This window comes from Macrotis lagotis, chromosome 3 (genome assembly GCF_037893015.1).
Source record: "Macrotis lagotis isolate mMagLag1 chromosome 3, bilby.v1.9.chrom.fasta, whole genome shotgun sequence".
Lineage (NCBI taxonomy): Eukaryota > Metazoa > Chordata > Mammalia > Peramelemorphia > Peramelidae > Macrotis > Macrotis lagotis.
In genome coordinates, this window is record NC_133660.1 from 92,393,213 (window position 1) to 92,409,629 (window position 16,417).

A 16,417-nucleotide genomic window follows, 5' to 3' on the forward strand; every position below is an offset into this window, starting at 1 on the left:
CAGCACATTGTGGGAAATTTGTCTGGTGCCTCAGTTGGGAGAGATGAAATGTTTTAATAGCAGTGTTTATGTTCTCAGTTCATAGATAACTAAAAGGTTTTATATCAGGCTTTGAAATGAAAAAAATGTGACCTACTCAATATAAATACAATTTTCATCCATTTCATTCACTCCCCCTCCCATCCCCCTCCCCAACTCCCAGGCTTTCTTAATATTCTTAGTGTTCCTCCAGCTTTTCCTTCTCACTCCCAGATTTCTGAGTCACTGAAGAGGGAGGGAGGGAGACCCAGAGGACTGTCTGGCCAAGTTTTGCAGGTTTAGCTTTCTCATGAAAAGCAGACTTAAAAGGCTTCCTTTCAGAAGTCCCTGAGGCTCTACAGACAGTCTAGAGTAGAAATTGTCTTGGGATCCATGATAAAGCAGAGACCAAAACTGTAGCAGGCAGGGGGAGTTCAAAAGGGTAATGTCTGCCCACAAGTGGCTTTCAGGCCAGCAAGTCTTTGCTTTGGGCCAAATCTGTGAAAGCCGGATCTTGTCACAGACTGAGGCAGAAAGAGCAGCCTCTAAAATGCACATGGGAAAATGTGTCCAGGACTCTCAGACTCCAAGTTTGATGTTAACCTTTAAAGTCTTGCCCTTGGAGGAATTAAATCTTAAAATTCTTTTTCCTTAAAGATAGATGTTAACCAAAAAAAGCCTCATCCAACTTTAGTCCAGTTTTGACTGCTGTCTGTGAATACATGACCATGTGTGCAAACCCACATGGACCTCTAAATAGTGTACGAGCTATTCCTGAACACTTGATTTATACAGTCAGAAAAAAAGCTCATTCAAAGAAAATTAGTGAGGATAAAACATAAGCACTGTGCTGGTTGAAGATAAACACTGTCACAAATCAAGCTATTTCACTTTCATTCCTAGCCCTTCTGCTTGCTGTCTGCGGGATCATGTGTGAGTCACTTTCTCCTCTAAGCCTCAGTTTCCTCATCTGTAAAATGATAGGATAGGACTTCATCATGTGTTCTAAATTAAGGATTCATGGTTCATGGACAGATTTCAGGGAAAGTGTCCATGATCTTATAAGGGAAACAAAAATTTCATCTTTCTTACAATATATTTTATTTCATGTACTGGAAAATATTATTTTGAGAAGTCATCCATTGACTTTACCAAACTATATGACACAGAAGGGTTAAGAATCCCTAAAACTAGAAAATCTCTAAGATCTCTTCTAGATATAAATTCTACCATGATCCTACAGACTATTACTTTAGGCATATTTATTTTTCCTCATTAATTTATTCTCTACATCCCTATTAAAAATGAGTTTAATCAGCTGCAGCATACACTGGAATTTTGTAGCCTAGAGAGTAACAATACTCCCAAGAGAACTGTTGACCCAATGTTCTGGAGCAAAATGTACTGGGTAATTAGGTGAGACAGAGAAACATCAGTGGGACAGAAGGTACCTCCTAATCTGTAAGAGAATATAGTAGGGGGGAGAGAGAGAGAGAGAGAGAGAGAGAGAGAGAGAGAGAGAGAGAGAGAGAGAGAGAGAGAGAGAGAGAGACGGAGAGATGGAGACAGACAGAGAACCAGGCAGAGAGATTGGAAAGAGCCAGAGAGCCAGAGAGCCAGAAAGACTGAGAGATACAGAGGGAGGCAGGAACACCATTGCACCACTTTTGGTCTCAGAGGGCTAAGTACTCACACACAGAGCATAGGTGATAAAGTGAACTGAAACCATGAGCATAAACTACTATATGTTATCTTACAGATATCCCTGGAGCATGGTGTAATAGAACTCATGATGGAAATGAGGCAAGGAAAGAATATACCTCATTTCAAAGAAACAGTTCTAATAGGAGAGAAGGGAGAAATACTACAATATATGTTGAGAATAACAATTCAATAATAGCTAGTTAAGATATGAAAGGGACTGAGCTATGCAAAGAGGAGATGATCCCTGGCCTTAATATACTTATTATATAAGTGAAATAAAGAAAAAAAATCACAAACCACTATAATACAAGATTGAAATGGCCAATATTCTAAGAGGAGCTCAAACAAAATATTTTTCACTGGGGGTGGGAAGATTGTTTGTGGGGTGTGGAAGGGAGAATGAAGGTCTCATAAGAAAGGAAGTATTTGATTTGGGCTTTGAATAATGATAACATTGAGATAAGTGAAGAGGGTAGTAGAGGGAATTACAGAATGGTGTGAACTTCTGGGTTTTAAGAGAGGTTTTAGCAAGGTTCAAAATGAGTGGAAAATGATCTGGATGACAATACTGTTAGACAGATACTAAAAAGCATGATGTTGTAGAGGATAAAATAATGTCCTTGGTCCAAGAGAGACTTAGGTTTGAATCCCAGCTCCGATACTAGCTGCCAGACCAATGGTAATTCTTTTTTTTTTTTTTTGCAAGGCAAATGGGGTTAAGTGGCTTGCCCAAGGCCACACAGCTAGGTAATTATTAAGTGTCTGAGACTGGATTTGAACCCAGGTACTACTGACTCCAGGGCCGGTGCTCTATCCACTGCGCCACCTAGCTGCCCAACCAATAGTAATTCACTTAAGGTCTCTAAACCTCATCTGTAGAAAGGGTATACCAATTATCTCAAAGAGTTTCTAGGACAAAATGAGATTATTGCATGTAAACTACCATGTAAAAATAAAAATTTCGTGTAAATGTCTACTACCATTTCTAGTTTACTAGTTGAGCAATCAAATCCAAAGACCTTTGATTAACAGTATTGTAGCTGTTAGCAAAGTGTCACAGGACTCTTTTGAACAGCTATTTTTTTTTCTGATGATTTGATTGAAGGCATAGACAGTTTGCAGATCAAATTTTTGAATTATGTTAATTCCACAGGAATATAATATAATGGTTATCAGGATCAATTTTGAAAAATATTATGATAATTTTCAATTCAAAGATACTGCCTAAGAAGGTGAAAGATAATAGAAAATAAATGTCAATATTTGCTCATATTCCGAGAGTTTCACAAGTTTATAAAAATCTGAGTAATCTCAGTATATGTAGCTGATGTGATATTTGCACATATATCATCTACATGCATATACATATATATATCATATCACTGTGTTTATAGTCATTAATATATTTATAATTATATGAATTAAAATTATAAAATCAGGTAGTATTTATACTATGGCATCAGGATTATAACATGGATATTATATTATATTCTATTAATATGTATTACATACTGATTACAATATGAGTATTACATTATATATAAATGAACTCTATAAAATGAACAATTTTGAAGGCTTTATAAACTGATGAAGAATGAAAAGAGCAAAACCAGGAAAACTATTTATGCCAGACAAAGAACACTATAAAGACAACTTTGAACATTTTAAGAACTATGAACCATACAATGACTTCTGTGATTCTGGGAGAATGACAGTGAAGTGATAGATTCAGGGTGCAGAACAAACTACATTTTAAAAAACATAGGCCGGGCGGCTAGGTGGCGCAGTGGATAGAGCACCGGCCCTGGAGTCAGGAGTACCTGGGTTCATATCCGGTCTCAGACACTTAATAATTACCTAGCTGTGTGGCCTTGGGCAAGACACTTTAACCCCATTTGCCTTGCAAAAAAGAACATAGGCAGTTACAGAATTTATTTTGCTTGCGTATTATTATTATTATTATTATTATTATGCACCTGCATATTATGCATATTTCTTATAAGGAATTTCATTTCATTTCTTTTCTTTTCCAGTATGGCAGGGGATTAGAAGGAAGGAAAAACAAAACACAATAAAATGATAGGTGTCCTTCATGGATTACTATAAGGTATAATAGAAAAAGTATTAGAATTGAAGAAAGAAAATATTTTCAAATTTTGATCCATTACTTATCACTTTTAAGCCTTTGGGAAAATCATTTCACTGTGTCTTAGTTTCTCAATTTTTTTTTAGGCTTTTGCAAGGCAAATGGGGTTAAGTGGCTTGCCCAAGGCCACACAGCTAGGTAATTATTAAGTATATGAGACCGGATTTGAACCCAGGTACTCCTGACTCCAGGGCCGGTGCTTTATCCACTGTGACACCTAGCTGACCCTTCCAAGTTTTTTCATCTTTAAAATGGGTTTTTGTTCAGTTGTATCTAGCTCTTCATGACTCCATTTGAGGTGTTCTTGGCATAGACACTGGAATGCTTTGCCATTTCCAGCTCATTTTATAGATGAAGAAACTGAGACAGAGTTAAGTGACATGCCCAGGGTGACACAATTAATAAGTGTCTGAGGTCAGATTTAAACACAGGAGGATAAGTCTACCTGATTCCAGACTTTGTACTGTAGTCACTGCATCACCTAGCTGCTCCTAGAATTTTTTGGAGGATTTATATATTTCCTTCCAGTGCTAAGATTCTATAATTTTCTGAGTTAAAACCTTCTCTCTTCACTAGCTATGTGAGTCACTGCGTAAGTCATTAAACCTTTCTCAGCTTTAGTTTCTTCATCTGCAAAGTGGAAATAATAGTTCTTCCCTCCCCGGGATATTATGAAGATGAAATATGAATATATGAGCCTTGAAATGCTTATATTATTGTTATAACTACCACCACCACCATTATTATTATTCTCTAATTGTTACAGATAAATTGCTGATGATCATCTAGAAGACCCTTCAAAAACAGTCAAAAAGAAAGAGATTATAATGTATCAAATAAAACACAGGTATTATGGAGCTACCTAGAAACTTTGGAGTAGATAACTGGGCTAGGAGGGTGGGGAGAACTGCCCATGACCTCTCTTTCTCTGCTTTGCTTCACTCTTGTACTGCTTCCTCCTATCACACCCCTGCATCACATTGAGTAGATGCCAGGGGTTTAGCAGTTGAGAAAAAGTCATCTGTCTGCTTTTGTCCCCAACCTGCCAACAGTAAACCATGACACCACAGTGGAAAGTGAACCCGACTGGGCGAACCCTGAGCACCAGATGGCAGAATGCCAACTGGAAGTAACTCCAGAATAGATTAGAAAGGAACCTCAAACGTTTTCATTCATTTTGACCTATGCCAAGAAAGCACTCCCTCCTCCTGATTAAAAAAAAAAGAAGAAATCCATTTAGCAATTCAGCTGTTTATTTGGCTTACAATCATAGGAAAAGGGTTGAATTGCTTACCTCACTAGTTGCATTTCCAGATCTTGAATCTGCACTCAAAAGAATATGCAGTACAGGATTTCCCTCATTATTAGTGACTTGTAGATGACAAGTTCATTAATTAAAATCCATTTTCTAGCTTTTAACATGAATGTTTTTTGGAAGCAAGATTAAAATCTATAGTGCAAAGAAAGGCAAACCTATAGCAAATAGAGTTCAGCATCCTGAGCTGCCTTCAGCCTTGACCTACTCTGAAAACCTCTGACCACTGATAATAGTCTGCATTAGCCATTGATAGAATGGCCAAATAGGCTAAGCTGGTTCCCTTTACCTTGACATCTTCTGTACAGTCCCTCAGAACCTGCCTCCCAGGACTTCCCTCCTCTCATTTCTCCCTCCCACTGCACCTAGGATTAGTCACTCTAAGCCTCCTATCCCATTTTTCTTTATTGAAATGACTTACTTTCTCAAGGTGAGATTGGTAAACCTTTCTAGGGAGCAACTAATCCATACAACTGGGTAAAATGCTAAAGGAAACTTCTGGAAACCTCCTTCCTATGAAGAAATAGTCTTTTTTCTAATTTCTATTGGGATATATATGGAATGTCAACCTTTTAAGATCAAGGTTGCAGTTCCATTTTGTCGGTCTATACTCAATATCTAACCCAGTACCTTGGCCAAAGTAGAATCTGGATTGGAGGAGCCAGAAGCCAGTGATATTCTTCCAAACCAGGAGTCAAGATGTTCTTGACTGGTAAGATGAGTAGAATGAATGGGGTGACTTCTAAGAGAAATAGTATGATGGTATGATGGAACAGGTGTTATTCTTGAAGTCTTCTCAGTTTGAATCCTGCCTGAGATATTGGCTGAATATTAGGCAAATCATACTCTTTCTGGGTCACAGTTTCTGGACCATTAGACTAGATTACTCTAAGGTCCATTTAAGTTCTAAATTTATGATTCTATGAGAAAATCAAGAATCTTTAACTTTTTTGTTTGTTTCATGGACTTTTATAAGACAAATGTTTTTAAATACATAAAATAAAACATATATAGGATTACAAAAGAAACCTATTATACTGCAGTAAAGATACAATTTTTCTCCCATTTAAGTTCATGGACTTCCTGAAATCTATCCACATACTCTTTGGGGGATCCATGGACCCCAGATTAAACCCCAGGAACTATTAGCAGAGAGAATCACAGAATGGTCAAATTTGAAGAGAAAGATCTTCAAGAGTCTTCAATTTTGCAAATCAACAAAACCAAATCAAGCTCTGGAGCCTACAGAGATAAAATAAATTGCCAAGTCACCCAGTTAAAAAGTGGCAAAGTCCAAATAAAGGGCTATCTCTCTCTTGCAGAAAGCTGTTTACACAAACTGGGAGAACTCCAGACAACTTGAACCAGTTGGGAGACTCTGAAATGAGTATACAGAAAGAGCTACAGGTGGGGAAAGACTCTTAGAAAAGATCCCAGGGGGAAACTTTGAATATCTCCTTCTAGAAAGAAAGAGAAGAGAAATAGAGAAACTTGGTAGAATCCAGGATTTCAGGTAGCTCCTGGGAAAGCAGTTTAGTATTGAAGCTCCAGGAGAAAATAACAAATTGCTTCCAAGCCTGGAGGAAAGCTCTTTTGTCCTTGGCTAAACTGTGAGGAAAAACTAAGAAGCACTTGGTTCTGGTTTTAAGTATGGTCATTCTGGTTTAAATGAGATAGTCTAACAAGTAACTTTTCTATTTCCATAAGGTTGCTGTTGTTTGGTTGTTTCCTTTGTTTCCAACTCTTCATGACCTTATTTAAGGTTTTCTTGACAAAGACATTGAAGTAGTTGGTCATTTCATTCTCAAACTCATTTTGTAGATGAGGAAACTGAGGTTTACAGGATTAAATAATTTGCCCAGGGTTACACAACTAGTAAGTGTCTGAGACCAGATTTGAATTCAGAAAGATGAGTCTTCTTGATTCCAGGTCCAGAACTTTATCCACTGTTCTAGGACCCTGAAATCTTTTATTTTCTTACAGAGGCAACTGATGGCTGACTGCAAAGAGGGCTGGATCTAGAATCATAAAGATCTGAATTCAAATCTGACATCAGACACTTAATGTGTAATCCTGAACATGTCACAATTTTTTTACCTCAGCTTCCTCAATTGTAAAATGAGAACAATAACAGCACCTACTCCTCAGATGGTTGCAAGAATTAATGTTAAAAAAGTGTTTGACACATAGTAGTATTTACATGCTTATTCCCTTCCCTTTCTCTGTCCCTGTTGGACCCAGTTCTTATGCTTTCTTTTGCCTGTAATCCTGAAGACCCCTGATTGAGATGTTTGAGGCAGTATAGTCCACTGAAAAGAGCATTGGTGGGGCGGCTAGGTGGCATAGTGGATAAAGCACTGGCCCTGGAGCCAGGAGTACCAAATCTGGTCTCAGACACTTAATAATTACCTAGCTATGTGGCCTTGGGCAAGCCACTTAACCCCGTTTGCCTTGCAAAAACCTAAAAAAAAAAAGAGCATTGGTTCTAGTCAGAAGACCTAGCTTTAAGTTCCTGTGATGCTTACTACTTGGACAAGTGATTTTACCTCCTTAGGCTTTGATTTCTTGAGGAGTCAATATTGTCTCAATTTGAAAAGTCTGAAAAATTAATCTAAACCCCCAAAGTAGTTACTCAAACTAAATGCTATAACATTCTAGAAGACTGGACTTTATGCTCTTTTGATCTCATTAAAGGTTACTTAGCCTCTCAAACTTCTAGATTTCAACTTTCCATAAAAATATCCAAAAAATAAAATTAGGTTAGATGATTTTTAAGCATCTATTTCTAAAATTCTAGCATCTATGATTTAAATAAAAGTTGAATCAAATTAAATCATATGGAAACATTTGAAAATCTTAAGGTATCACATAATTATTAAGTATTGTTTAATATTATTGTGCTCCAGAAGGATTGAAGATGGTAGAGAGTCACTAGGGTCATTCAAATTCAATTTTGGATACTAAAGACAATAAACCTAGCCTTGCAGAAGCAATAGAGAGTCTCTTCTTTGAGTTCTTTATTTGGTCTGTTGAGTTCTCCTCTATTATTACATGAGAGCACTACATTGAGGTCTATGGGTCAATATTTTTAGCAAATTGGACAAACACTGAAAACTTAATAGTGCATCTTGTAACTTATCTAACCAAATTTTCTGTCTGAGTCTGCTCTCTTAATATGCCCCAAATCTAATGTTCAAATGGATTGATGAGACACTTTTATGTCTGTGTCATCTAAACCAATTTTTTCCAAGGACCCTGCATCCTGAGGGCTACTGTATAGAGTTTTAAGATATAACCCCATAGATTAAGTTAAATTTTATGAGGCAATGATATAAACGACTAGGAATGAACACATATTTGATCATTAAGACAAACAATCCCTCAGTGCTCCTGAAAGCTATTAAATCAATTTCTCATAACATGTCCTATAAAATTATCTTTCTCCCTTTCTTCCCATCCTGAACAAAGGTCATGGTGAAATGGGACTTGAAGTTTGGGAACTGAACCATTAAAAAGTTATAAAAATCTGAACCTTATTAATGGGGAAAGAATGACCAGAATTTAAATTCTTAGCACATCCAGTCCTTTAATAACTAAGAATAGAGAGATTATTTCCTAGTCTCTTCTCCCTTCTCCAAACAAAGGCAATTGAACTGAGCTAGGAATTGGGAGTTCTCACTTTTAGTTTTGGTTTTGCTACAGAGATAATAATTTACTGTCATATAGCATCTATCTCATTTGATTACTATAACAACCTTGTCAGGTATGCAGTGACCACACACACACACACACACACACACACACACACACAGTCACCCACCCACACTTTCCTACCTGAATCTTTGTGATTTGTTGGGAAGTGTCAACATGGAAATTTCCCCTACTAGTTACTTATTAGCCAATTTTCTGTAACTTGCAGCCTTAGAGAAGCGGCTAGGTGGTGCAGAAGATAAAGCACTGGCCCTGGAGTCATGAGGACCTGTGTTCCAATGTCACCTCACATACTTACTAGCTGCGTGACCTTGAGAAAATCACTTAACGCTGATTGTCTCCCAGTCAAAAAAGTCTTATAGTCTTAAAGTGTCACTTGGGACACTTTCAGGTAATGTGATTTGCTATTGGTTACACATCTAGTCTGTGTCACAGGCATGACTTGGGTCTTTTTGGTTCCTTGGTGGGCCCTTTAATCTCTCCTTAACAAATTGCCTCCCTATACCTATGCAATTATCTGAGGCTCAGAGTAGTCCAATGACTTGCCCAAGGTCACTCATGGAAGAGTCAGACCATGAACCAATGCTTAGTCCAATGCTCTCACCACTATTTTGTAATGAGTTATTTGATATTGATAAAATGATTTCACTTATCTGAACCTCCATTTCCTTCTTTGTAAAAGGCAGAGGTTAGATGAGAAGGTCTCTAAGGCCCCTACCAGCTCAAAAATCCTATGATTCTGTAAGTTCTATGAAAGGGAACAAGAGTAAATGCTGTCTTCTAGTATCTTAGAATGGGTAAATTAGGAACACTGCCCAAAACAACAGTGTAAGAATATGAGAGATTATCTTTGTTACTACATTGCAGTTCTCTGGATTCTTAATCTGAGAAATACTGCTAAACACATGCTAGAGTCAAAGTCATTTTGGAAAATACTGTGGGGGAAAAATGGGTGAAAGGCATATTCTGAGAACTTGTCTAAATATGAAAAGGCACAAATAGTTTTGGAACCCATTAGAGTCACAGGACAGCAAGGTGGCACAGTGGATAGAATCCTGAGCCTGGCACTGAGTCAGATCTAGCATCAGACCCTTACTAGCTGTGTAATTCTGGGCAAGTCATAACTCTGTTTGCCTCAATTTCCTCATTTGTAAAATGAGCTGGAGGAGGGAACGGCAAATCACTCTAGTATCTTTGCCAAAGAAAACCCCAAATGGGCTCACAAAGAATTGGGCACAACTGAAATGACTCAACAATAACAAAATATCACAGTGTGATGTGTAGTTTAAGGAGGAGAGGGAGAGAAATGCTCCCAAGTTCTCACCATGGATGTGATCTTGATTTCTACAAACATCTTTATCCTAGCTTTTGTTTTTAGAGCAAAGCAAGGTCATGTAAAAGATAATCTATTGTCTGAAAAGCATTGGGGACCTATGCAATAGAGGATTCTTTAAGAAGTCAAAAGATAACACCAGGAATACATGAAATATAATTGGAATGAACTAGAAAATAAGACTGCTCTGTGGATGAATTTGATTCTGAGGAAAGGGTAAAACTGATGGTGAGGTCATTATAGCCCAGCCTATATAACTTCTGTACTTTTAGTTTAGGAAATAAGTTTGCATAGGACTTCTCCACTGATCTTTGGCCTAGCATTTATTCTGTGGTGAAAGAAGCTGGGGATTTAAACTATGCACAAGTTGGGGATGTGAGGGAATAGGAAAAAAAACACATTAAAACCTTTTTAATTTACTGTTCATGGTTACAAGTTTCCTTAGGAGACATAATATTTTTTTTCTTTTGGTTGAAAAAAAATAATTTGGACTAACCTCAGAAAAGTTGGGTTTAGTGTTTCCCAGTCTGTTTCTAAGCAGACTAAAATACTAACAAATTCATATCCACAGGGAGAGGTTTATGGTTCACCAAGTTTGTATGAATCATTCTGCATTACTTATGTACCTCAGACATCATGAGGGACCTTCTGAATGCAATTTCTGGCGGATATATACCAAATTGAATTGTTTTTTACTTTTAAAGTTTGGCCTATGATTGACTATCACTCTTGTGACAGTGAAGTCTCTATTGTGATTATTAAAGGAAGAAAAGAGGTAATTAAAAAAAAGAGGAAAGAACTAGTTTAAATCTTTGTTATGTCACTGACCAACTGTTTGACCTTGAACAGATCACTTCTCTGGGCATTATCTTCCTCATCTACAAAATGAAGGTAAGTTTCCTTAGCTTGATTATTCTATGCTTCTGTGGCACTATTTTATTTTCATTTTTCATCTTTTTTTTTTTTTTTTTAGGTTTTTGCAAGGCAAACGGGGTTAAGTGGCTTGCCCAAGGCCACATAGCTAGGTAATTATTAAGTGTCTGAGACTGGATTTGAACCCAGGTACTCCTGACTTCAGGGCCGGTGCTTTATCCACTACGCCACCTAGCCGCCCCAACTATGCCACCTAGCTGCCCCCATTTTTCATCTTAAAGGGAAGAACACTTAAGCCTAAATTTTGACTTGAATAGGTACTTGAACCTATTGGTTAGGATGCTTTTATGAATTTTTTTTTCCCCAAATCTTAATGACCAAATTCTTTGACCCAGCCAGGAAGAAGACAGATTCTTACATTGAAAATAAAATAAAATAGTATTATCATCAACAAGCAACAGACTTAACATGTGGTACCAGTTGTGTGCTAGGTGCTTAAAATACCAAGATAGTTTGCCCTCAAAGAGATTACCATCTTATCAAAGTTGTTTACCAATCCAATTTAATTCTAACTAAAATGGGGCCTAGGGTTCTAATGCTAGTTTTATCAGGATTGCTTTTTTAGTTTCTCCATTGAAAAAATGGAAATAACCATTTGAAAGGAATGATTAAATTAGCCAATGAATGCATTATGCCCTGAATATGCAAAATTCAAATATCCACATAATGTTTCTATTATTACTGCATAGCATTTCAAGAGACATCTGAGAGACAAGCATACTACCACAACTGCCAAATAATCAATCTGGTTTCTTTTTAACTGAATACAGTTAGTGGTAAAGATTCAACAGATTTGGTTCTCACATTTTTATTCCTTAAGATTTTTCTTTGTCTTTGGATCATATAATTTTAAACCTGAAAGAGACCCTAGAGATCATCTAGTAGGGGACCTCCATTTTGAAAAAGGGGAAACTGAGAGATTTTAAAGGAAACAAGTTGAATGAGTAAAACAAATCAGATTTACAACAAAGTATCAATGGATAGTCTGGCTACCTGTCCTGCATTTGATTCTTTCTAAATTCACACAATTATTTTTTTATGACTGTTCCCATATGAAAGTCAGAACCATGTGATGAGTTTAAGAGGCATCCAAATGGAAAATAATAGTCAGCATAATTTAGTAGTATTTGTAAAGCCACAAATGTGATCTTATCTCAGAACTGTTCTGAAACAACTAGTAATTTTACTAGTATAATAGCAATGTAGCTTGCTTATAGTTCAACAGGAATTTAGCTTAAATAAATTTGCATAACAGGTATCTTTAGCATGATGATCTCCCATAAGAAAATACTATGATAGGAAGGTGAACTAAAAGGTAAGTTTAAGGCATTACAAATCTTAATGGAAACAGTTTAACTTTTCTTCAACACCTGAAGAGAGAAAGAAATCATGATTTAAAGATGTAGAAGAAACTTCATTAACTAAAAGAGACCAAATTTTAGTCTCACCATTCTACTCTCTGGATTTCTTCTCTTTCTCATCCTTCTCCTTTCTTTTTGTAATTATATTACCAGAATTTAATGGGATGTTTAACACATAATTTGCAAATGATGTTTTAAATACATTCATTCATTTATTCATGTTGTTCTCCTACTTTGTGTTCCAAAATTTTGCTAAAACAAATTCTATAGATCAAACTTTTAAGTTTTTTTCCCCCTCTGTAATAATCTAATTTCTGGACATAAAAAAAATGAATTTCATCACTGGAATAATGACGTAGAATCGTTCCACCCACCAACTTTACCTAGAGTTTCTTATAACTTGGAGTTCAATGACTTCCAAAAAGACAACGGATAATTTCAGCAGACCTATGAACCCTGCTCAGGAAAAAAAATTAAATCTTTCTTTCCACTAATCCTTGATTTCTTTTTAATCCTATGCATTTTATTTTGTGCATTTAAAAAGGTTCATTGGCTTCACCAAACTGTCAAAGAGGGACCATGACTTTTAAAAAAGTAAAAAAGTCCTGTTTTAGTCTCTCTTGCTAATTGCAGAACACATGCTGCATTTTACTGAGAGAAAGAAAAAGTTTTTACAGTTTCTTCCACATTATCTGAGAGACTTCTTTCCCAGTCACTAAGAATATTCCCTTAAATCTATTTTCTAAAGCATGGTGTCTTTTAACAACAAATATTTCAATATTTCTTTTCAACAGAAATAAGAAAATGACTTGTAAATAAACCCCTTGTTTTCTAGTCATGTCCTGTTATATATGTCCCTATTCCCAAACCCATTGGTATAGAACTCTGTTCTTTGGAGGAAATTAATGTCCTGTCCTAGGTGAGGAGTGGGGAGAAATTGCAGAAAGTGAGAGAATTCCAATGTCCTTAGTCTCCGCTCTTGTCTTGAGTCCCTGAGTTTCTTCAGAGTCTGGGTTCGAACAACTTGGAGAGGGAAGATGAAAGCAAACCCCAACTGCAGGATGATGAAGGAAAAGCCAACATAATTGAGATTTCTAGCTCCTGTCATCATGGAGGCTTCTTCTCAGTCTTTTTCTTCAGTATCTTGAAGTGGGACTGATCTTTTCCATATTCTCTCTTAAAGCTCAAAGAACCTGAAGTCCAAATATGCTCAGCAATTCAAAAACAATTGAAGTAACTTAAAGATTGGCATTCTCTTGCTCTCCACAACTCCACCTAACCTTTCATTCAGAAGAACATTCATTGCTATGACTATAGAGAGAGTACCATATCAATAGGCTTGGGGTCTAGGGCTACAGATAATAGTTGAATACTAAGTAATTCATAAGTACAATTACTAGAGCTTAATAGGATATAGTGGAAAGAGTAATGATTCTAGTCAGATGATCTGAGTTCAAATCCCCCCTCTAATACTTCTTCAACTATTATCATGAGAAAGTCATCTAATCTCAGTTTCCTTATCTGAAAACACAAAAGGTTGGAAAATGGAAATATTCCTAGGTTAGAAAACTCTTGCTACCTTCAGGTTTTTTTAAAATTCACATTTTAAAGTTTTTAAAGCATAACCCTCTTTTCCAGGAAAGGGAAGAGATTTTAGATTAGGAAGTTCATAACCTGTCCTGTGGATTTTTTTTAAAGAAACATTGTTGAAAGCTATATTTTAATTTAATTGGTTTACTTTGTAATCTCTTATATTTTCTTCTATGTATCTAAAAACATCCATTTGATCCTGGGATATATAAGCTTCACCAGACTTCCAAAGAGGTCCATCACATAAAAAAGGTTAAGAATATCTGTTTAGAGATATCTATGCAAAAACCAATTCCATACTATAAGGGATTCTATCCATTATACTTTATATCTAATATATATACATCTAGCTCTCTCTGTATGTCTTTCTATCATCTGCAATGGTATTTTTCTAAGAAGCCATGTCTGTTGAGGAAATGTGTTGGATGCATGTGTGTGTACTTCCAAGACTGTCATACAAAGTGGGCACTTAGGATCCTGAAACTTAAAGGGAAAAGTAGGAGCTGTAGCATTAGTTATTTTTATTAGTCAAGTGATTATTAAAATCTGATGAAAAAAGATAAAATTATTCTTGCCTTAACATAAACTTTGTATTCCCTTCATTTGTTGCAATGGTATAACCATGTATCTTGGCATGTTTTTCCCCCGTGAAAGTTTCGTTTCTCATAAGCAGACTCTTATGTATTATTGTTATATTTTTTCATAACTGTGGAAATGCTTTCACAACCATTTAAAAAATAAGTTAGAAAACTAACATAAGCAGTTTTATAATCCATCCAAACTAGCTCTGAGTTGTAGATGTCATTTGTGAATATTATTAATAGATATAAATATTTTAAAAACCCTACCCTCACTCATATTTGAGAGGCCTGTTTAGAATCCAAAGAGCCTGGATGAAATGGGCAGTTAGGAAGATTTATTAGAATTTGGTGGACACATAACATTGAATTAGTGAAGAAATAAGCACCAAAAGTAAAAGATCAGTTTTATTAAAATTGATTTCCAAAAGATTACGCTCTAGTTTTATAACATGCACACATAATACACACATGCTAAGTAGACTTGGCCCTTACAAACTCCTATGTATTAAAAAAAAAGCTTCAGAAAAATTAGGGCTATATTTACTTTTTTAACTTTCCCCTCCTCCTTCTAAGCTGGGAACTGAGTGGATTTAGTGCGAGGAGAATGAAAAAACAAAACAAAATCCAACAACCCTCTTGCCTTGTATTTAAGAAATCTACTTTTAAACTTGTACCTGACCTTGTAAATTCAGACTGTTTGTCAAGGCCGTGGGATAAGCAAGGGGTACTATATGTACCAGAGATTATTCGGTTACATTCCAACCCGTCTCAGTGAAGCTGCTCTTGTTATTCTGAGGAATCCTCAGGGTAATATTTTGGAAAAATGCATTTTGGAAAATCCATCCTCATATAGAAAAATACCAACTTTACCATTTAAGAAAAATTAAAGGACACACTTTTTAAAGATATTTATATAGTTCCCACAAACTGTTCTCTTCTTAGCACTAACTTTGACCTAGTTATTCAGACCTATTAAAGGTTCCAATGATGGTATGTCCATCTGATCTGTGTGTACTAGCACTGTTATCATCCATACCTCTAAGTGAATATAATATATATGAGGTTTGCAAGACAACCTCAAACATTTTAAAGCCTGAAGTTTTACTATTCAGACCATAGAATCCTTAGTCAAATGTATTACTAGTATTTCTAGAATTAAAAAATGTTAACTTCTTATCTTGTATTCGTTTTTTTTAATTTTTTTTTTTTTGCAAGGCAATGGGTTAAGTGATTTGCTCAGGTCATACAGCTAGGTAATTATTACGTGTCTGAGACCTCATTTGAACTCAGGTCCTCCTGACTCCAGGGGCAGTGCTCTCCACTGGGCCACCTAGCTGACCCTGCTATCTTGTATTCAAAAAAATGTTAATGTTACTTAAAAATGAGTACTTAGGTCCCTAAAACAATGGGGAAAATTGGTTGTATTGACATTTCAATCTTAGAAAAGAGATTTCTTACCTCATCTCATTTCACTAAACAGGAGTTGTAATTCACTGTCTTTCATTTCGTATTGCTAAGACTTTATCAGTTATAGAACAACTATTGCTCAGTCAGGCTGATTTTGATTATTATTTTTAAAGAAAAATACATATATTGATTAATTTTGATTCCTTTCAATAAGGTTCATTCTTTATGAGAAATCAGTCTAATCCAAAAGGATTAGACCAATGAATCTCTGCTTAAAAATGACAGAACAAATCTAATCCAGAAAGCTTTGGAAGTCTA

The 16,417-nt window shown here is 36.0% G+C and overlaps 1 protein-coding gene and 1 long non-coding RNA gene across 8 annotated transcripts in view; one reads left to right on the top strand and one right to left on the bottom strand.

The window, feature by feature from the left end:
- The window catches only part of PALLD (palladin, cytoskeletal associated protein), a 498,686-nt gene that overhangs the window by 174,254 nt on the left and 308,015 nt on the right, over window positions 1-16,417 (bottom strand). The window lies entirely within an intron of this gene.
- Window positions 1-16,417, top strand: part of LOC141517705 (uncharacterized) — a 90,848-nt gene that overhangs the window by 17,767 nt on the left and 56,664 nt on the right. The window contains exon 3 of one of the 5 annotated variants that reach the window (XR_012476952.1): window positions 11,077-11,118. The exons of 3 other annotated variants lie outside the window; for them this stretch is intronic. This is a non-coding gene — a long non-coding RNA (uncharacterized LOC141517705). Of the gene's footprint in view, window positions 1-4,634; window positions 5,164-11,076; window positions 11,119-16,417 lie in introns of those variants that run through there. One more of the 5 variants, XR_012476953.1, reaches the window with a different exon arrangement.